This window comes from Chroicocephalus ridibundus, chromosome 10 (genome assembly GCF_963924245.1).
Source record: "Chroicocephalus ridibundus chromosome 10, bChrRid1.1, whole genome shotgun sequence".
NCBI lineage: Eukaryota > Metazoa > Chordata > Aves > Charadriiformes > Laridae > Chroicocephalus > Chroicocephalus ridibundus.
Window position 1 is genome coordinate 1,924,327 of NC_086293.1, and position 22,431 is coordinate 1,946,757.

Consider the following 22,431-nt stretch of genomic DNA (forward strand, 5'->3'; position numbering starts at 1 on the left):
GGGCACCCTCTCTAATCGCAAATGCTAGGTAAAATTTCAGAGATGTTACAGATGTAATATGGACCATAAGAAAACCTTTGTCAGCAGGGTCTTTAACAGGCCAGAGATGTTGCAATGCAGCCAAATCCCCTAACAGCGGACCTGGAGATAAAAACAAAGCAAAACCAAACCCACACCACCACCACACTTGTGTAACCAGATGACACACCAAAGCTGAATGCCAAATCCTTAGCTGGTGTTTACTAGCATAGCTCTAGTACATCTACACTCACTTTCTCCGTTCTGGGCTCAGTTCTCATCATTTCATAGTTTTTTAAGCTTTACCTTCCCACTTCAAGGTGCAGAGAACAAACCACAAATTTGAGCTACCAATTTGAAACTGTGCATTGTGAAAATCTATGCTTGGTTAAAACCCATACGTGTCTTTTCCAAACATTTACATCTTTTACTGCCGGCGGGCATCGATGGGGTACACACAACTTGGACTGGTAAAGTGTCCGTTTCTGTCAGTATGTCAGAAATCGCTGGCTATTTTAGCCTGCCATCTGAGAGGGCATTAGGAATTAAACTAAATGTGATGGATAGTCACAGTTTTTTTGGCTTTCAGGAAGACAGTCCAAAAGGAAGCCAGGCTGATAAGAACTGCGGCAGTGACAGCAGAAGCTCTGGCAATAGTGCGTTTTCCAGGGCATTTTGTGGGTGCTGTAAAGACAGTTTCAGCATGTTGGCTTGGTGCTGCAGCTCAGTGTATCACTGCAACTGGGTAAAGAAATACTTGCATTTAATCATAGGATGTGTTGGGTGGGAAGGGACCTCTAAAGGCCATCTAGTCCAACCCCCTGCAGTCAGCAGGGACATCTTCAACTAGATCAGGTCGCTCAGAGCCTCATCCAGCCTGGCCTTGAATGTCTCCAGGGATGGGGCCTCCACCCCCTCTCTGGGCAACCTGGGCCAGTGTCTCACCACCCTCAGCGTAAAGAACTTCTTCCCAATGTCTCATCTAACCCTGCCCTGCTGTAGTTTAAACCATTGTCCCTCGTCCTATCGCTACCTGCCCTTGCCAACAGCCCCTCCCCAGCTTTACTGTAGGCCCCCTTCAGGGACTGGACGGGGCTCTAAGGTCTCCCTGGAGCCTTCTCTTCTCCAGGCCAAACCCCCCCAGCTCTCTCAGCCTGTCCTCACAGCAGAGGGGCTCCAGCCCTTGGGGCATCTTCCAAGTGCTAATCCAGCAGTGCAAAGCAGAGCACTATGCTGATGAGTTACTGCAATGTGTCCTACCCACGGAAAGGGACACCAGAGAAGGCAGGTAACGGGAAAAGGGGTGTATTTCTTTGTCCTGCTCCCTGAAGGGGAGGTCAGAAAAATAACAGTATCAGCAAAAGGCAAAAAAACATAAATGAAAAGACAAGCAGATAAGAAAACACATCCAAAAGCCATTGAGCCAAACGTTACTTGGTATCACGCGCTTGACCAAGAACCCTCTTAGCCCAAGCAGCCACCACCACATAGAGCTGTGTCCCCAGTCTCCTTTAGAGTAGTCCCCAAATTCACAATTCAGCCACATTGCTCTTAATCACAAACGTCAGCACCCAGGAGTCTACGCTGTAAGAACCACGCTCAGCATGACTGCAAACTCCATCCTCGCATCTCAGCGGGCAGGAGGGCTGGTTCATCCACCACAAATTTAGCTGGTAAGCTCCATCAATTCAAAGTGGCACCGTCAAAGGGCAGGAGAAGAATTTTGGCTTCTGGAGGGAAGCCTAAAACTCATAGCCTTCTGCCAGCAGTATTTATAAGACATAATTTGCCCAATGAAATGACATCACTGGCTGAGAAAAATGGGTTAATGTGTCAGACATGCAAAGCAATAGATGGCGGTGACAGCAGCCGCTAGAAGAGCATGCACACAGCAACAAGTAGCCCAACCCTGTAGCAAAGGAAGGAAAATTCTTCCCGAGATATACCTTTCCTGTAAAAGTAACATCAAGTGCATAGAAGCTGGTGGTTTGGTTTTCCTTTCATTGTTTTCTTCTTCTGTATAAGTAACATGTAGAAAAAACAGAAGAAAGAGGACAATTTCTCTGGTATTAAAGTGCTTTCTGACTGCAACTATTTCTGGATTCCCCAAACCCAACGTTTGCAGTTTCATCCCGGGAGAAAATTGTGTGGCTCACATTTTTAGGAAAAAATTCTCAGATGAATTTCTGCAGATTTGGATATAAATTACTTGCAGGCTCAGCTTCCGTCATGATGGCAAGTCTTGTTTGCGACTCCCCAACTGTCTGCAGACTGCAGTAATTGTAGCAGCCTGTAGGTATTCTCTCAAGTTGGGTTTGCTTCATTCATTTGAGGATGAGCTTAAAGGCAAAAATATGTTCTCTTCCACCAGATGCCTTATTTAGATGTGATTTACATATGGGGAAAAAAGTGTGAGAAATATCAATATTTGCAATTTAAACATGATTTCAGGATGTCTGTCGCGGTTCATTCATCTGCTTTTTGGCTCTTCAGTACATTTAGTTCACTTTTATTTGACTGCACAAGCATATGGGTCTCATTAGCTTAATGGCGGGCGTATTTATTCTTCATCCTTGCTGGCACTTTCTAACTGCAGTGGGGGGGTGAGGTGAACTATGTTTGTATTCAAAATTGGCCATATCATAGCTAACCCGATTGCTAACTCATTAGTGCTGGGTAATACCCAAGGAAACCTTAGGTGACGATCATCTTGCTTTTCCTCTTTTCAGGTAAATTGTGGTACCTCTCTGCTAAGCAGAGGCTTTGGAGAAGGAAGGCCATCGAGGATGGCTGGAAGTGTTTCCTGAAGCTGACTGAGGACTCATAGCCTCCAGGCACTCATGTTCTGAGCAAGCTGTCTCAGGTCCAATGCTGCCACATGGAAACCAAGTAAGAATATTCTTCCTGCAACAACCAGACAGTGAGATTACACGTCCCGCCAGAGCAACCACGCAAAATGCCAGAGAGGAGAAACACCTTCCAGAGGTGCTGGATGTCCCTAGCTTAACACGGGTGTTATCATGTGGGCTGGTCACTACCCTGGGTGACACTGGGGTGCCATCGATGCCCCCCTGGAGCCCCAGGTAACCTCCAGTGCAGAGACAGGGCAGTTATTATGTAGGTCCAATGGCAACCTCTAGCTTCGGGTTCAGCTCCGTGACAGTTTTCCTTAGAAATCTCTGCAGGTTACCCAATCCCCCGTGTGAGTTCAACGGGAGCATGGCTTTAACTTAGATAGTGTTAGGATCGAAGATCTTTTACCTTTTCCTCCTCCCTGAAGGAAAAGAGATATAGATATTGGCATACAAAATCATTAAATGACTAAGCCAACTCCTGGGACACAGAAAAAACCCTGTGTGTGGAGCTTCTGTGTTTAATGGCCTCTGAGCCCCCCAGAGAGAAGGTGGGAAAGGAAGGAGTGCCGCTTGGAAAAGCTACTGAGAAAAAAGAAGTAGCTGTCTTTGCTAAGGAAATACTACAACAACCATTTAACACTCCGAGCTGAGCTCACATGTCTAGGAAATACGTGGGTAATTTACCGCTTACCAACTATTAGCGTTGCATCAAGCCTAGCAGTTCATAACCACAGACCTGATAGATATTTGCAAAAACACTCCGAGCACATCTCATTTTTCACTCTAACCCAACTGATAAAAATAATAAAGCAGTTTTGACCCCCCTTGTGAGATGTTTACGTTACTGCTTCCGTTGCTATTTGTATTTCTCCTTTCGCCTGCCTTCCAGCACGGGCGATGACTGGCCGTTGCAGGCTCACAGGCTCCCTTCCAGCCGCAATCCGGCAGCGCTTGGTGCTCGCTGTCCTTCCCAGCTGCGCGATGGCTGGCTGCGGTTGGTGTCACGCTTAGATTTTTCTGTTCTTCGTCGCGAGTCCCTGTGGTGGTAACAACTTGAAAGCATTAACACCCACCTGACATGCCAGAGACGAGAAAATTGTTGAAAAATACAGCGATTGAATTTCCTAGCTTAGCGAGCGGTGTTGAGCAGCCTTCCCCCCCTTCAAATTTCACACAGAAGTCTCTCACTTTATCTTTCTGTTGTTCCATCGATGGTGACAAGTTTTCAATGTGAAGTAGGCTGTAGCGATGGAGGGCTTGTTTCAAAGCTCCCATAACCCCCCTGCCGTTGGGGCTTTCTAACAGGGGCGCTGGAAAGACAGACAGTTTGGCTCACCTGCCCTCACTGTGGTGCCCAAAACTAACTCCCCAGAGCTCACCTTATCAAATTCCATCTTGTAGCCTGCCAAAAATATCTTCTACCTTTTACATTATACACAAGAGCATAATTTCTGTAAAGAACTACTTTGCATAATACAGAAAGAGAAATAACACATGAGAAAGATTAAAGAGAAAATTGGGCTTTTTTTCAAGAAATCAGTTCCATGACAAAGAACCACCAGCTTCCAAAAGCAGATATATTGTTTCCTTTCAAATTTCTGCATACAGCCATCAGGAATATCTAAAATAATAGCACTAAGATAGAAAAAAAGATTACAAAAAAAAAAGCACTCTCCAAGATAAAACTCTTCTGTATGCAAGAGCAAGTGAAGCTGATAAATTTTTACAACGAAATTCATTCTGCTGCAGAAGGAATGTCCCCGGGGCGCGGGGATTATATGGCTTATCCAACCTGTCCTATTCCTTGTTCCCTCCTGCTTCTGCATCTTCCAAACCAGAGGCCCCGCCAGAGCTCGGGGAGTTCGAGTTAGCAGGAGTGTGCTCTGACCCCTGCTGAGCAGTCCCATGGAAACTAGGGGGGTGCTCAGAGACCAATTTCTATTTCGCTCAGGAAGATAATGCAGAATTCTGAGCATTTCTTTACAGGGATGTTTGGTTTTGCATAAATCAACGGTTACACCCTAAGTGGATCCCAGGGGCAGAAGTGCTTTACTCTTTGCATGGCACCAGAGGGAAGACAGGCAGCATCTAACAAGCCCCGTGTCCCCTGGACTTCCTCCCAGCTTCCTGGGAATTGCATTATTCACAAAATCTTATCATAAAATGGATTGGGTTGGAAGGGACCTTAAAGCCCATCCAGTGGCACCCCCTGCCCTGGGCAGGGACACCTCCCACCAGCCCAGGTTGCTCCAAGCCCCGTCCAACCTGGCCTTGAACCCCTCCAGGGATGGGGCAGCCACAGCTTCTCTGGGCAACCTGGGCCAGGGGCTCACCCCCCTCACAGCAAAGAATTTCTTTCTCATATCTAATCTAAATCTTTATCCGATTTCCCCTAATTGGATGCATGACTGTCCAACTTGAGCTATAGTTTAAAAGGTGTCTACCTGCAAACCATCTAATAAAGGGCCATTAATGAAGAAAACCATAAAGTATTACACTATTCTGACATTGAAATCGTAAAGAATGAGGTGGCTGTGGGAAACCAGCTTGTCACCAAAAAAGTCACCCTGACAGCCAGGTCACCCCAGTGGAGGTTAAGAGCTCAGGAGCAATGGGATGGAGGGTTTGGAAAGTGGAAAAAAAAAGGCAGAAGCAGCCTCTGGTCAACTGTTCCCACCAGCTCAGAGCAAATCAAAAGGGCCAGCTGATGGAGCTGTCGGGCACGGGGTGCCACCTCCTCCACTGCAAGCAGGGACTGTGGGAGGAGGCATGAGGCAGGGGGAACCCCTGCTGAGCTTAGACCAGCCACTGTCTGGGGCCCGTTCTTCTGCGATCTACGAATTCCATGCTCCATCTTAATAGACGACCTTAAAATGCAGGGGTTAGCACCACCCGTCCAGAAAAATAACTTAATAAAGCAGTTGGTTGCTGACATGCTCCCAGCTTTTTCCAGTTAGGAAGCTTATGCACAACTATCAGTTTCACAGGAGCTGGGACACGAGCAATAAACCAGTAGGTAACATCATTTTGTACCAACGTAGAGAAGAGGGGAAATGAGGCTCACTTGAAATTCTGTTTGCGCTTCTGGCACGGCAGTAATGAATGCAGTGAAAATGCCAGGGCAGCTCTAAACCTGGAAAAGAGGAGAATGGCAGAAACTAAACAAAACGGAGCTAATGAATGCAGCTGCATCCCCATACCCAGTACTGAGGCTGCACTCGCTTCAAACTCAGGCTTGCAGGCAAAGTTAGTAGCGGGTTTTAGCTATACAAGGAATGCCGAATAGAGCATTAAATTGGTCCGCCATGACAACCGAAAATCCTATGTAGGAGTTAAGCAACGTGAGCATTAACAATGAGACCTTGCAGTTCTGGGCTAGTAAAGCACGTACGCACCACAGTGTATAACAGAAAATCCAAAGCTCGCGGCCTCAGCCCAACGAGTCTCTTCTACACCAAGAGTCCCACTTTGGTTTCCTACCTGCCCTTACGCAGGGGATCTGCTCAGCCCGTTCTGCGCATTTGGCATCATGGCTTAAACAAAGCAAGCTGTTTTGTATTTCTTTAACGGAATAGGGCCCAATATTAAGAAATGTTCCTTTAATATTTTGAGAATTAATGATGCATGAGTAATGCAGTAGTCTGATCCAAGAAATGTTCCAGTATACTTTCATATTATCAAGTTTTTCCAAACACCTAATTTCACTGAGTACCCACAGAATATTGGAAGTGACTAGTCACCATCTGAGGAAGCAGTGGCTGCGGTTTTAGAAGCCGAAGCAGCCGAAGCCGCTCCGGTCCCTGCCAGGCTCACCAAAGGCACAGGGGAGGGGATCGCGAACAGGCATCTGTAACGCGTGCACTCGCTCGCTGGAGGCTGTGCAGCTTCGCAAGCTCACTTGAACCAGTTATTTGCATTAATTTAGAATTTGCAAAGAAACTTTCCCAATGCAGTCGGACAGAAAGCTGTAGACGGGCATATTCACACCGTTTCTGCAGCAGTATCCACAGGCACCAGCTGACCGTACAGCGCAGCTCTTCCTCCGCTGCCTGAGAAGTTACAGTCCTCTTTCCTTCTGCACTGTCAAACCACAGGATTTCTTTTAACTAAAAGCCTCCTCCTAATCGGCATTTTTTTTTTTTGGAGTTGCAGAGTTTTTGGAACTCAGAAGATCATATGGGGTTACTTAATGAATTCCATGTTTTGTCCTGCTTCTGCTGGTTGATTTTTTTAAAAGATAACATCCATTAGCCTGCCTCACTCAATAGTGTTTGTCGGCTGTGCGATACCTCTCACCAAGATGTTAACGCGGTTGTATTACAATATATGCAATTTCCATAAAGCCTGAAGTTCCTTACCAGAAGAACTGCAGCAGATACTTGACTTTCAGAGCCCGATGGCCTTGCTTTGTTGAAGTAACCAGGAAAAAGCAGCAACACTTAGCCGGAGTTACCAGACAGATGGTCAGTAACTGAACCCTCTCCAGTGTAGCTGCATCTCTCTTTCCCTTCACAACCGTTACTGGCAGTCGAGGACACCAGCGTTGTCTGCACAAATTTGTACGCATATTTTCAAAAGAATGGATAGATTTGGACCTTTTCAAAAGTATTAGCGATTTTCTGAGCAGTTTTTCATGCAATACTTCACACCGATCTACATGACAGTCCCGGGTAGCGGCAGACATGTAAGATGGGGTTGCCCAGCCTCCCGGTTTCGCAGGAGCAGTCGCACGCCGAGCGCCCCACCGAGGCCCTTTCTCCTGCTCTTTGGTTCAGCTCTGAGCTCCTGCTAGTGACCTCTTTTTTCCAGTGCAATTCCACCCTGCAGTTTGGGAAGCTGGCCTAGTGGGGTTTCATAATGATCTGGAAATCCATGGGAAATGATAATGTGTGTACAGTTCACAGGGTGGGGTTTCTTTCCTTCCCTTTTTTTTTTTTTTTTAATTTATTGCTAAGACTACAAAACCAAATCTGGGATCTGCAAGGCAAGCTGGATTCCTTCCTTGTCATACCCCAGCAATAAAGATCCATAGAAAAAACTCACTTAACCTTTCTGCTTAAGGAAAACCATGTGGAACTCTGTCTCCTGAAGGTCTTTGTGCCCAGCAGCCGGGAGGAAGGAGAGGGCAGGGTGACCAGCGCTGGCTGAGATTGTACCGTCACTGAATTTGCACCTTCAAAAACTAGGCTTTAGATAATGCTAAATAATTTTTTAATACACGTTTTCTTCAGCAATGAAAACCAAAAAACTATTTCTAGTGAAAATTCAGTGGATTATTAGATTTTAAGAGTCACTGTTAGATTCTCCACAGTTATTTAAATTGACTGGATAAAACCCAAAAGCTTTAACAGAGAAAAAACTGAGGCTTCCTTCAGTTCTCTCATTTCCCTGCTTTGGTCACAATCTCACTTTCCATCCAGTCGTTGCACCACTCCCCAAGGATTTTATCTGTCTCTGGCTGATTTGAATTTTTTTTTGTTTTTCTTTCTCTATTTCTACGCAAGTTCCCATAGTAAGTCTCTTGGCCATTTATCACCCTGAGCCCCAGCCCTCTCTTCTCGGCCCTCCAGGCTGTCTCCACCTGATTGCAAGGCATTTAATATAGATAATCCTCTTTCAAATCCTTACTATTTAACAAAGGTAAATGCTATGGCTCTGCTACCGCCTGCCCTATTCCAACTGTCAGAGCAGTAAATAATAGGCAAATATTTTGCCTGGCAGTCCTGGTGGCAGTAGGAACATTGTTTTGCAAACTGAATTTAATGTCCAGAGCAATGAGTTCCTTTTTATAACGCAATACAAAGTATACGGGAAAGTATGCTCAGTTTTCTGTACCTAGTATGGAAAGAAAATTCCTGTAGAACCCATAAAAATATTAAGTTGGTATATCAGTTGGTGGCATCGCTCTTGTAAGATGAGGGACGTGCTGGTAGCTGCAGTTTGAGTATATACATCTGAAAATCATACCTCATTATATTCATGAATAAGGAGATGAGATTACTTGAATAGATCCCTGAAGTGCAAAAAAAAATTACCCCTTCCTTGTTGTATGACAAAGCTGACAAATCAGTAAACAGTTGTATTTTAAAGAGGTGTGCCAAAAAAATGCTGAAGCTGCTGTTGTGACCTTGACAGGCAGGCACAACCATTTCAAAATTTCCCATAAATCCTTATGCGGTGTAGAAAAATGTATGTGGTTTATTCTGCTCCTGCAGAGCTGAACGAAAAATTGCTCCATCTTGATCCCAGAGCAGCTCGCCATGCTGTTGTGCAATGGAAGGACATTTCGGCACAGCGTAAACTTGGAACTGGATTTCAAAAATGTCGGGCTTCTTCCCTTCGGGGTTATACTGCTGTTATGCAACAAAGAATGGTCTCTGCTGGTACCAAACCCCTGTTGGCTTCACAGCCCAGAGACCTTTGCACGGGGAAGATGCGATGCTGTGTTTGTTGTACCACACACACACGCTCACCCCCTTTACCTTTCCCTTGGAAGAGAGGAGCAATTCTTGGGAGTCTCGTTAAGTGGGAACTTGGCACGGAGACAGGGATGATCATGCTACAGAACTGCTCTCTGCGTACATAAGTAATTAGCAGCTAGAGGTGCCCCATTTCTCCGGGGCAGTTCAGCACACGCAGCCCTCCACATCTGCTCCCGATGTCAGTGCAGAGCCCCTCCTGCTCCTGCTGGCAGTGAGATTCCAAAAGCGCGATCCTCCTCTCTCCCACATTACTGTAAGAATATTTTCTGCGTTACTGTACATACCAGTGGGTTTTCCCGAGAGGCAGTAGTGGCCTTCTTGTCTACCCTTTGGTCTAACCACTTACAAAGAGTCAAAAGGACAGAGTTGAAGGCAGTTTAGCAAACAAATTCACAACTCATAATAATAATAAAAAATTAATTCCTCCATATAAGGTGTTTATTGACAGTTGTATTTGACCAGAATACTCACGGCTTCAATTGTGTCCAAGGCTAGCAGGTCTAGTTCCCATTTCCAAGTAACCAGCTCTCTGCAAGACCTCAGAAACCAGGCTGCTGCTTGGAGCAAAGCAGAGAGGAGATCTTTTGCAAGGCAAAGAACAAGTTAGTGGCAGTTGGTTCAATAATCTCGTTCCCAGAGCTGCCTCCTGCAACCTCATCCCAGCACCATCTTCTCCCGACATTTCTCCGCTTAGCTGAGAAGTGCTGCTCCAGGGCCCCTTCCAGTCCCACAGGAGAGTTCAGTTTCTCCCTTCCTCCACACAATCCCTCTTTTTTGTGCCCCCTGCCTTAGTCTCTCTGCTGCCCTCAAAGGAAGTACAAACCGAGCTGACCCACAGCAGCTGGCTGGGCTGGCAGCTGTCTGCAGGCACCCGGAGCGGGAGCAGGCACCCGGAGCGGGAGCACCCTTTCACCTGGGTGGGCTGGTGGGACCTCATTAGACCTGCAGCCTCTCAGGCTTCATTTCGCACCTACCTTTCCTCACGGCTCTGCTCCTTAGAGAAATACCGCCAGACTGACTCAGCAGAACAAGCACTTTTTTGGTGTGCTTTGGGCACAAGGGGCATTTGGCCCTACGCCTCCCTGCAAACCCTAGGCACACTCACCTTCCCATGCTTTTCTTGCTGCAGGTTGATTGTGTGGCAGCTGTTCTCGCAAGCTGGCCTCCACCCTGGGCATGTACGGAGGAGTACGATGTCTGGGGGAAGGAGGTGGCTACAGAAAATTTTTATCGTACAGCTGGTTCTGGAGCCACATCGGTTTCTGGAGGTGGGAGAAAGCTGAGGCTTTGCATATGGCGTGCTCTGAAATTCTTCTTTATCACATTCCCGTTCCCCACTAACAACAGAGGCATTTCTGACACAGCAGTGGCCAACTGGCAGGCGCACGCAGAGATGAAAGGCTTTCCTGCGGCTCCGTGGCTCTCCAGTGGATCGCTCTCCGCAGGTCAGGCCGGTGCTTTGTGCTGTGAATTGTGTGACCCTCATGAACCTGCTGAATCAGGACCAGAAAAAAAAAAAAAAACACTTTGTCCCATCCCTGCATCTGCAAAGTCTACAAAGAGCAAAGCTATTTTTCATTAATTGCCAACTATTCCTCTTGGCAAACTAGTTTTCCTCCCACTTTTATTCACTTTGAAAAAATTATCAAGAGCCCATTTACTCCAACACTACAATGGGGCTGATAGCGTATTCCTAGTTTCTCTTCCAAATTCCCATGCCAGCTATCAAATGTTGGCATGTAACAACTAATCCAGCATATCATCTACTCGAAATCTGAGATAACTGTATTTTTAAAGATACCATTTAAGCGATGCTTAGCAGTCAGTCAAAAACAATACCGGGCCTCAGAGAGCAAGCTGCAAGCCCGGTTGTAATCAGTCTCGTTGAGGAAAAGCAGTCAAACCCGTCTCTCTCTCATAGCAAGAGGAGACCCTTTCTGTGATGACAGCGCAGCTGTTGTCGGGGCAGGGGAGCAGGATTTGGGAAGCTGGCTTTAGTTAGCCACATTTGCACCTGGGGCTTTGCAGGTCACCCGGCTCTGGGGCAGCCGTATGTCATGGACGGCTCCAGACCTGAGGCTGCTGCAGCCTCCTGCATCACCAGCCTCAAACTCCCGTCGCTTCCAAGCCCTGGTTTCCACCAGCCAGGACTGGAGGGACAGGAAACCTACAACCGAGAAACACGGGGACTGTGTTTCCATGGGAGCCCAATCCTGCTACCCGCATCTTCCTTCACAGTTTGAAATATTAAATGCTCTGGGCGTCTCTGGTATTTTCCTGCCAATGCAGAAATAGAAAAAAAAAAATCTGCTAATTGCTCGAAACCAGAATGTAGAGCTCTGCAGCCTCCCCAGCAGGGAAAGCGCTGACTTCTGATCAGTTTTAGTCACAGCCCGATCTGTCAGTCTGTGAATATGCCTCTGATACAAAATGTAAATTTCCTCTTTCCTTAATTTCATGCTAATTTGCCTTTTTACTTTACATAATTAGTTCCTTCTCACTGATATTTATGAATTTAAAATATTTGTTCCTTTTTAGTCATCCGTTAAATATCTGGTTTGTCTTCAGTGCGAGTGGAAAGCAGCACAGCCATTTCCTTGTTGCCTGGGAAACTCGTCTAAGAGTTACCATTGAATTAACGTGTCAGAAAGGTCCCCTTTTAGACACTCCCCCAAAATAACTGAGGATTGCAGCCGACCAACAGCACCTGTCTGAAATTCCCCCTCCCCACCCCTTCTCAGGAGCCAAGGTTAGACGGCGTCCACGAGACAAGTGATGCGTTTGCTCGCCGGAGAGGAAGGAGAGAGGCGCGATGCTCCAAAGCTCCAGATCACGGTATCATTATCAAAGCAGCCCTGAGGACAGCCTAACCCACAACAGCCTACAGGAAATTTCTTTTTCACCCGTCCTCTTCAACAAGCTTGAAATCACAGCACGCAAAATGGGTTGGATGCAGCAGAAGCTGTGCCTCCCAAGCCTCCCCAGGCCTTAAAAAGTGAGGGTTATGCAGGTTCTCTACACTCCACAGAGCTCAAGGGATTTGTTTTAACCGATTTCTTTTTATTTCTTAATATCTGCCATTTCTCAGAGTAGTTTCACGTAATTACAGAATAGACGGTTGGGTGGTTGTTTTTTTCTCTCCCACATTCACAAGTTGTCTCTGAATCACAGAGTTCTTTGCACAGCAACGCCACCTTCAAAGCACGTCCCTTCTCCCAGCAACTGGAGTTTAAGTTTTGATTCTGATTTGGTAAATTTGGGAGAAAAAAAAATCCTATTTTAACCTATAAAAATCCGAGGGGGGGGATAATTAATTAATAACTGCATATCCTGAGCCCCTTGCAAAGCACCCAGAAATGTGTCCTCACCAAGGTAAGCAGATTGGCAAAGACAACTCTCAGCTCTTTCTGGGTGCTTGGCTGCTCTTTTCACTGGTTTGTCGATTCAAATGAAGGTCTTTCAAAAGCAGTGACCCAGGATAAACACATCATTAGAAATGCCGCCTGTTTATGAAGTGTCACTTGATATTCTTGAGACACGGACTCAAAACCCCTTTTGTAAATACCCATTGATTTTGTCACTGGCCAGTAACACTGGCACAGTGACAGATTTCGTGTCTCATATGTAGTATTATATTAGGATCCAATAGAAAGAGCAAAACCTCGCTAAGTTTTTAAAGACCATTGGAAATAGAATTTCCTCAGTATTATTCATTGAATGATTAAAACAATCCAAATTGGAAATAACAAAATACTACATAGAGTGCGATTACACGGAGAATACATTAAAAATTTAATCCAAAACCAGTATTACTATATTTGCCAAAACCACAGCAGAACAGTTTGTAAGAGCATATTGTGTACATGTGTACCTGTCTAACCTACAAACCTCTGGGGACAAAAAGGCATCTACCAGCGCGCGGGATGGTATTTCATCACTAGCCACCACCTTTGGGCAATATTCCGTGTTCTTGTCAAGTTTTATATTAAATACATCATACCTAGGGAATGAAAAACACGTAAGAGAAAAATCTTGATGATTAAAAAAAAAAGTTATGTACTTTCCTCTGAGTTAGTAGCTCATGAAATGCCTTCAAGGTCCCTACTTCTATTTTGCGATACAATGCTGGAAGTTCACGCAGCTAACATCCCATACAGCCGCAAGCGGTGTCGGAGATCCCAAGACAGCTTTTACTAGACAAGGGTTTGGCCTTTTTTTAAAAAGGATTCTCTGCCCTTCGGATCATCTGGCTGACCTACGCTTCCCCCAGGGCATGGAGGAGCCACACAACGCACCACCAGCTGACCCCCTTCTTACTGTAGCTGAAGAACAGGACCTGCTGCGGGAGTGCTGGCAGGAGCACGGCTCTGCTTGTGCAAGGGAGCCCACAGGAATTCATTTAGAGCCTGACCAATCACCCGCCTAAAAAAAAAAAAAAAAAAAAGAAAATTAACAAAAGTATCAGCAACCGGATCTTCTGTAGGTATTGGTAAGACTTACAAAGAGACCGGGAGGCAAGGTTCACTCCAGGCACCTCCCAGCGAAACAGCAAGTATCAGCAGGAAAATATTTCACAGGGAGCTACTGTTGTTGCGGCATTTGCCCTGACTAGCAGGAGGCCAAGAAGGGTTTTCCCCTGCAGGTTGTGTCGGCTGCTGGGGCACTCGGAGCTGCCCGGGAACAGTCAATGCGTATGGAAAACCACCTCTGGGATGACGGTCAACTCATCTCCGCTCCTGCTAACTCCATAGGTATAAGAAAAGGGTTCTGTTCTTCAACAGGGCTAGTACTCCTTTTCAATCACCTCCAACCAAGTTACCTAATGAAACCGAATTTAGATTATACTGGAGTCATAGGTTATTGGTTTGGTTTACGAATGGTATTGGGCCTTTTCCTTTCTCACTGAACTTCACCGTTGCACCCTGCGTACACCGCTAGTGAGGCTCCAGTGCTTGCCCGCGGTGTGTTGCATCAGGTCAGAGCTTTAAGGCCTGTTCACTCTTTATACACCTTTGAAGTGGTTACAGTGCTGAGGCTCGACGCAGAACAAAGACATTCTCAGCCCCTGACACACTCCACCACCGAGGAATTTCGTCTACCGGATGGACTGCAAGTGAAGAATCGCCACAGACGAGAAGTGATTTATGGTTCCCATTAATTCCTGCCACCAACCACACTAACTGGCACTTATCAGCAAGAAATGGATAAACAATTAGTCACAGGAATAACAACGAGGGAGTAGACCCTTGAAAAGAGGATTATTGCTGTTTAAGAATCAAAAAGATACTGGCTCCTTTTTAAGTGATTAGGTGGAGAATTTATAGGAGACTATGCCAAACGCTCAAATGGGAACCCACCTAATAGTGGGGAAAAGTTATAATGTGCTTTGGGGGTTACTGTCATACTGCTAGTGTGAGACGTTCTTCCAAGATTTAAGCAGTGAGGATGAATTGCCTTCAACCCTTATTGCCAAACAGTCATTAATTTGTAGTTATTATGGGGGAATTTTGATGTTAGAGGAAGATGAAATCCAGCTCTGGGCCAGGCAAAGAGAGCAGCACCGGCCCTCCCACATTTCCAAATAGCCCAAGTTCCCACGATCTTCCCTCGGAAAAGGACGTGCTCAAGTTCTGCTGCACTTGGAGGCTCTTAAACGCGGCCCCATAGAGCAAAGGGCTTATTTTAGCCCACCCGGTCCATGCAAACCCCCGCCGGTGCCAGCATCCCTCACCTCCGTCCCGCCCGGGCTGTGTCCCAGGGGCTCTGCAGAGCTGGGCTCCGGACACCGGAGTTTGTTTGTTTATCCCAAAAAGCTCTGGTGATGTCCACAAATTATACGCAGAGCACAGCGTTACCGGGTTAAAAGATTATATCTATAAAAGTGTTGATATGAGAGAAATATTCCCCGTGGGTTTTTAAAGAATTACAGAGTCTTTCCCTGAACTATGGTTTATATCATTTTCTTAATAGAATGCAGCTGGCTTAATGAATAGAAATATTAAAGAATAATTTATTCAGTGACTGATGGGGGGAAGTATCCCAAATAATGTATTTATATTCTATGAAACCGATCTATTAATGAAGGCATTTATTCATTAGAAATATGTTCGACAATGATGGTGGAAATTAATCAAACACATTATTAGCAATTATTATTCCACCATTTCTAATTGAGATACAAAATGTCCTTTAGCTATAGTTTCTATATAAAGTGCACAGCGAAGTAATCGCTCAGGTACCCGTGCCAGAAATAGTGCTGCGGATTTCAGGGGCAATGGATGCAGCAAACAATATCAATTAAACCCATTTTGGCTAAAAATGGCAATGTTCACCTTGGGGTTTCTGCTACTTTCTAGTTATTTTGCATTATTAATTTGGAGTAATGCTTACACAGAACACCAACAGGAATTTGACAGGAAATTAATGTAGAGACTCCCCCCAGAGATCCTAGAATTTGCTAAGCCCATTTTTCCTTACCCCGAGTTAATGAATAATCATCTCCTTGGCAATGGTTCCTGGAGTAGAGACTTGTACTTTGGTTCCTGTTAAATATAGGAAAATAAAAAGTGTCAGATAACGTGGGCATCAGGGGGATTTATCTAAAGAAACTCTGCAAGTAAATATCCTCCAATGCCGTGAGTCACTTGCTCCAAACTGTTAGGAATATTAATATAGTTAACTTCAGTTTGAAAGGAAGTTTTATGTACGAGTAACATTTATTCCTATTTGTTCTAAAGATACCTTGATATCTCTCCCACATCCAAAAGCAGCACTCCCTCCCCCCTCAGCCCTACAACCAATGCCTAAGTCCAGGCATTTCTTTCATTCTTTCTTTCTCAAGTTGCAGGACGACTCCTTTCCTAGGTGCTTTTCTGGTATTTCATGGCTTAATTTATTGCGGGCACAAAAGGTGAGCACCGGAAGCGGTCTTCCTGTTGCTCTTGTGCTAAAGCGAAGCCGACCTCTGGGGCGATCTCACAGGGAGCGAGATTTCCTTGGAAAACCTGAAACTCTGAGCTAGAGCTTAACGCCCTTCAGAAAACTGATTAACTCACCCCCGCTCGCTGAGCGCTGCGGAAGGGGGGCTGCTGCGGCTCCCGGAGCCAGCTCAGCTTTTCCTCCTGGATGTCCAACACCTCCGGCACCGGCATGTTTTGCAGGCCAGGCTGGGCTTTCTGTAACACTCGTGCTGTCTGAGCTTGTGCAGGACAGCGAGACCAAGAGCAAATCCAGGCCACGGTGGGAATCCCGATCTCCATCCCCTCCAGTGCACTGCAATGGGACCAGAAGGGCTCACCGGCCATTTCCAGGATCAGAGTAATCTTCACAGGCTGATCCATAACATCCACCCCAAGGAGAGACAGAATTACAGCCTTTTCTCCCAGAGTAGATAATACTGGTTTCTCCAGAGTATATTTTTCATCATGAAACGTCAACAGCTACTGCCCGGGTACCTCTCGCACATCTCACGGGCTGTCAGCAGGGTATCGACCTGCTACCAAACATTTTATAAAAGCTATTTGCAAGTCCAGCAATAAACTGGTGTCAAATCAGATACTGCCTATAAATAGGAGCGAAACAGGCATCAGGGACTGGACTATGGACACACCTAACGTACAGCGACTTGCTCCCGGATTCAGCTTGCACAGGCAGGTTGTGACCACGGGGCTAACACACTCTTGCCACCCTCTCATAGAATCATCCAGGTTGGAAGGGACCTTTCAGACCATCAAGTCCAACCATCAACCCAACACTGACAAAGCCACCACTAACCCATGTCCCTCAGCATCACGTCTGCACGGCTTTTAAATACCTCCAGGGAAGGTGATTGTACCACCGCCCTGGGCAGCCTGTTCCAATGTTTGATGAACCTTTCGGTGAAGAAATTTCTCCTAATATTCAGTCTCCTGCTCTTTGATATTGTCCTCGTTTGAACAAAATGGCATTAACTTCTCTTTCAGTAATTTTACTTTTCAGTAAGGTCTCTTCTAAGGCTTAGGGAAGCCGCACTTTTAAAAGACTCTGGTGTCTGAATTTGTGAAAATATTTACTTTACAGCCAGCTATGGCGTGTGGGATTCAAGGTCTCAGTGTTTTCAGCTCGCCAGGTGCAGGGATGAGGAGCAGCGAGACCCGGGCACTTGACCCAGGCTGCCAGGAGGATTATTTCATACCACGAATGGCACAGTCAAGACAAATGAGAAGTTTGCTGAGGAGTTCTCTCTCTGTGTCCCTTGCTGGCTGCCATCCTGAGCACTCCTTGCCCCGGTGCCGGAGCCCCGAGCCCCTCCCTTCCTCCCGAAGCCGCAGCGCTCGCAGGGTCCCACGTTGGCTGTCCCTGCGGTGAGTGCATGGCGTCTGCTGATGGAGTGGGCTGGGTATAGTCCTTGTGTATTTTATATTGGTATCGGGATCAATATTGGTTCTTTAGTGTTATTAATGTTAATTATTTAGTCTTATCCTATTAAATCTGTTTATATTTCAACACTCAGGTTCCTTGTTTTTTCCCCAATTCCCTCTCCTGGGTTGGGAGAGGTCACTGGGTGATAGAATAAATGTCTGAACAACAATAAATTGTTGTGGTTTCCTCAAACCACAACAGATATCTGCCCTGAAGAACGGGCCTCACCTCCCCGTGCTTTCCTGGCGGAGGGCGCCCGCTGTGGGCACGGGCTGGAGGTGAGCAGGGGGATGAAGAATCATCAAAGGCAAATAGTGCAGAGCGAAGGCTCTCGCCCAACCACCCACCGCCTTTTTGTAGGATGCGAAAAGACAAACGTGGTTTTGAAGTTCAGCCATCCCTCAAACACAGATGTAGCTGTAAATGCAGCCCTCTAATCATGAGGAGCAAGAGCAAAAGAAATCAATCCGGCCAGCCCACGGGGGACGAGTAATCAGCTGTGGGCACTACCCCGTTATTTGATAAGCTCTTATTGACGTCATTAAGTCCAGGTTTCTGTTTGGAGAGTTCAGCCTCCTCCTCAAATAAAAAACAAAATCAAACAAAAAAAGGTAAATGTACTAAAGGATCTAGCTTATCCTGAGGTCTCTGCTGGGCACCGAAGACCTCCGAAAAATTCAGAGGGCAGCTCCCCTCTGCCGTCTGCCTTCAGCTTTCCTCTCCATGGGCACAGACTGGGGAATTGTCATCTTCGCCATAACTTCAGATAATACTCTGAATTTGTGCAATGTATCTGCCGTGTCTCAGACTCCCTTGCAATTACTAGCAAGTTCAGAGCTAAACCGGTGATTTTTGTGAGGACTGCAAGATGAGGCTGGCAGAGCTTGCCGCGATGCAGGAGATAAGATCCAAATTAAAATGACTCCCTCGAGGTAGCTCCAACGTGCGACTCAGGGCAATGTTAAAGCAAATCCTCCCTGCAAGAACATTTATCACTAAAAAAAACAAGTTTGTTTCTAAAATAATTTGAGAAAATCATGGTCGTGGAGCCACTCTGCCAAAGGTGGGGGTTTCCAGATGACAGCGCTGTGCCTTTCAGCCTGGGCAGGTGCCTGCCCGGCAGAGAGCCGGCTGCTGCCCACGCCGGCCCCGCAGCCCGCTGACAGGGGAGCACGGATCAGCCTATGGAGCCAGGCAATTCTGCAGCAAAGTCAAGGTTCTGCCTTCAGGAGGTCGGTGAGCCGTGCTGAGCGAGGGTCTGACCCCACCTGGGTGCCTGCTCGGCCCGTGCCTGGCCCGGACCGCTGGCAGCACAGGCAGACGCCGGAGCCGTACCCCTAACACGGGGCACTGGCTGCAGGACAGACTGCAGGCTCCCAAACACAAACTGCGGCATCAGAAGAGCAGAAAAGCTCTTTCCCAGCCACCAGACGTGCGGGGCCCTTGAGCAGAGAGGAGCTCGCGTGAGCCATAGGAGCTAATCACTGCGATTGCCCCACCAGCCATCACTTCAGGCCTGACGGGACACAGTCATCCCCGGGAGCTTCATAAGAGAGATGCTGGTGTGCTGTAGTACACGCGTCACTCCGTCTGGGTGTTCCTTTCTGCTGTCACCATCCTTTTGCCAAAGCAGTCTAGGGAATTACAAGACTCTGAAGAGAGACTCCGCGCAGAAAGTGCTCTCAAGTAGGTACGTGTCTGAATGCGGACCATTCCTCTTTGGTTCAGGTGAAAACAAAGGCATTTTAAATAATATTTCCAGCCTGTAGCAGCTCCCTCAGTGCTTACGCAGATCAGGGCAGCAAATGGAGACTTTGGAAAAAGCAGCGGTTACATAAAAGTGGCGTTGGGAAAGCAGGAGGTAGAAAAGCACAGGCAAAAACAGAGAGTGCGTATGATGTAAAATTATTGTATTGTTTAATTGATATACTGCAGGATATTGTTCTAATGGTGTGGGGAAAGAGAAATAATGATCAGTTAACTCATTATTAATGTTCATTTTCTTTTCCAAAATTGCCAGCGGGTTGAGTTAATTATTAAGCATGACAGTTGGGCTTTAATATATCAGCTATAGATTCCAGTCACAGCAGTCTAGTTCAATAATTGGGTTTCTTTCTGCTTCATTTTGACTAATAGCATACTTACAGCAATTATTAAAATTCATCGTAGCACAAAAATAGGCCATTTGAAACCTCACCAAAAATGGCAGCACAGCAGACCTCTGCTCGTTATTTAGCAGCAAATTCAAAAGAGCTTCTCGGAAAACATTGAGCAGCTTCTCCGGTAACTTTTCAACACTCACAATGTGGATGTGGACATTCAGTGAAAGCCAAGAGTGCTGCAGGTGAGCCAAGGCAGTGTCCAACGGAGGGGCTGCTGTCGCTAAAAAGTGCGGTCAGACTTCCCAGGAAAATAAACTTCCCTCTGAAAATGCAAATTCATACGTGATTCTCCAGCTACAGGTAGTTCGGCCGAGCTGTGGAAGGTTAGTAGCGTTTGCAGAAAGGCAGATGTTTTAACACGACATCATCAAACTTGACAATCTCCCCCCGACTGGCTGCAGGTGCCAAACGGACATGGCTCCTGCCATGTGGAACTTGAAATCCCTGTTGCTGACCTTGCAGACTCTTTAAAGAAGTTTAACTTCCAACATGAGCACGGCTCTGCATGAGCACCCTACAATTAAGACCTGCAGGTATGAGGGCACCCAGCAGAAATCCTGCGGGATGGGGCTTACACCAGGAGCGACAATTCGGCAAGATTCAGAGTGGTGAAAGATATAATTAGTTATCAAAATATAGAATGAAAATAGAAAACTTGAGGAAAGTCTGGAGTTTTATAGTCACTGGAAAGAGGATGAAAGGACTGCGAGCTGCGTACTCACCACCTCTTCCCGCAAGTCCCCCAAAGGGATGGAGCCAAGGTTTTGAACAGCCACGTGGCACGGTGCAGGCGTTGAAACTGTTGTACAATTGGAATCTGTTCACAGGTAAAAGTAAGGACAGAGTAATCAAGCAGCTGGTTACGCAGAGACTAGTAAATGCCTGGCTACTCCCGTAGGCTGCAATAAACGTGTGCTTGAACACAACCCACCTAAACCATCACAGGTTTCTCTTGCGCGCATTGCTTGGGCCCCGCTCAGGCGACAGCCCTCGGCACGAGCCCAGCAGCCGCTCCCGCACCAAGGTGGGACTGGGAAAGGGTCGTGCCACGGCCCCAGGCCAACGGCCCTCACAGCCAGCACGAGGAGGGTGCTTTTCTGCAAAAGCCATCGGTGTCACCACACAGCAATAGGAGGAGCAGGGAGAACGTGTCTATTTGAAGCTGGGAAGGGATCAGTCTGAGTACGAACAGCACTTTTCCCCCCCGCTACATTATCCAAAAGTAAAAGCTTAGTAATTAAGCAACTCTCAGGTTAATATCTGAGGAAAACTAAAGACTGATGTCTTTAAAAGACTAATGCTGAAGGCTTACTTAACGAGGCCATTCAGTGACGCGCCACTTGAGACCTGAAGATAAAACCGGTCACACACAACCTCATCCTCCAGCCATTATTTAAGAGTCAGTAGGAAAAGATTGCGGAAGTGAGAAAACCCCGGATTGTTAGAAGTTTTGCTCTGAATCAGAACTCCTTTGGCAAAGGAGCACCAAGCTCTCACGCACCACGCACGGCACTTTATCATTTCACGGTATCGTTAAAAAGCCTTGGTTTATGTGCTCAGCTGCTGCGTAGCCCATCGTTGGGCTGAGCGGGCCGAGGTTTGGAACACTTGAGAATATCATCAGAGCGGTGGAAACAATGCTATAATTGTTGGTTTGCATAGTTATCTGGTTAAATGATCATCTGGGAAAAGAAATACTGTGTATGTATAATTAATCTACTTAGAATTTGTTGCAAATTAATCATATTGGATATTAAAAATATTCCCTATTCTCATGTTAAGAAAAAAAATAATTCCTCATTATTTAAGTCCAATCTTAGCAGAAATTATGAAGGGGGACGTTGGTATCTCCCTCTTCTGTTACTACCTACTGCACTGGCAGAAAACGCTAAATAAAAAAAATTGCAAGTTCCCTGCAGCAAAGAGCTGATCTTTCAGGCCCTCAGACATACAGACACCGGTGAGTCAAAGAGGGAGAGCTGTCTGGGTGTCTGAAACCCTGTGTCTCTGGGGGCGTTTGCAGTGGTTGGTCCCAGTGCAGAGGTGAGCAGCTGCACGGGTGACCAGAGGAACCATAGCCACAGGGCTGCGCGTGTGCTAGGAGATAATTTAAGCTACTTTTTTATTTCTTGATCTTTTAATTTTCAGGTTTAAGTTTTACATTGCCAAGATCCGCTGGCCTGAAGAATCTCTGAAAGACGCAAGTCTTCAGTAGGAACATGAGGGAGGCAGTAAAACAACAGAGAGATGTATCTAAGAAAGAGATGGAGACGCTGTTCAAGGAGACGAGGGGAAGATGATCAAGGTAGAAGCTTAAGTAGTACCAAAGGAAGGATGCAACGGCCCATACTAGTCAACGTGCCACCATGTGCAAGAGTCTTACACCAGCACTGGGGGTGGCAAGGCGGACTTGATGTCAATACACCCATCAAGTAGGCAGGGAAGTCAGCAGTACAACAAAAATGTAAAAAAAAAAAAAAAAAAGAAAAAAGAAAAAGAAGGAAAGCAAATTAT

At 46.4% G+C, this 22,431-nt stretch overlaps 1 long non-coding RNA gene across 2 annotated transcripts; it reads right to left on the reverse strand.

Annotated features, from left to right (window-relative positions):
- Positions 1-1,472: 1,472 nt before the first annotated feature.
- On the reverse strand, positions 1,473-17,635 carry LOC134521438 (uncharacterized). 2 transcript variants are annotated; one of them, XR_010072755.1, is made up of 8 exons: positions 16,411-17,635; positions 15,833-15,897; positions 13,673-13,777; positions 10,461-10,848; positions 9,827-9,909; positions 5,938-6,006; positions 3,714-3,910; positions 1,473-2,922 (listed from the first exon to the last, which is right to left on the reverse strand). It is a non-coding gene; the product is annotated as an uncharacterized LOC134521438 (long non-coding RNA). The 2 variants fall into 2 exon arrangements; XR_010072754.1 differs by having other exon boundaries at positions 1,473-3,910.
- Positions 17,636-22,431: the final 4,796 nt, after the last annotated feature.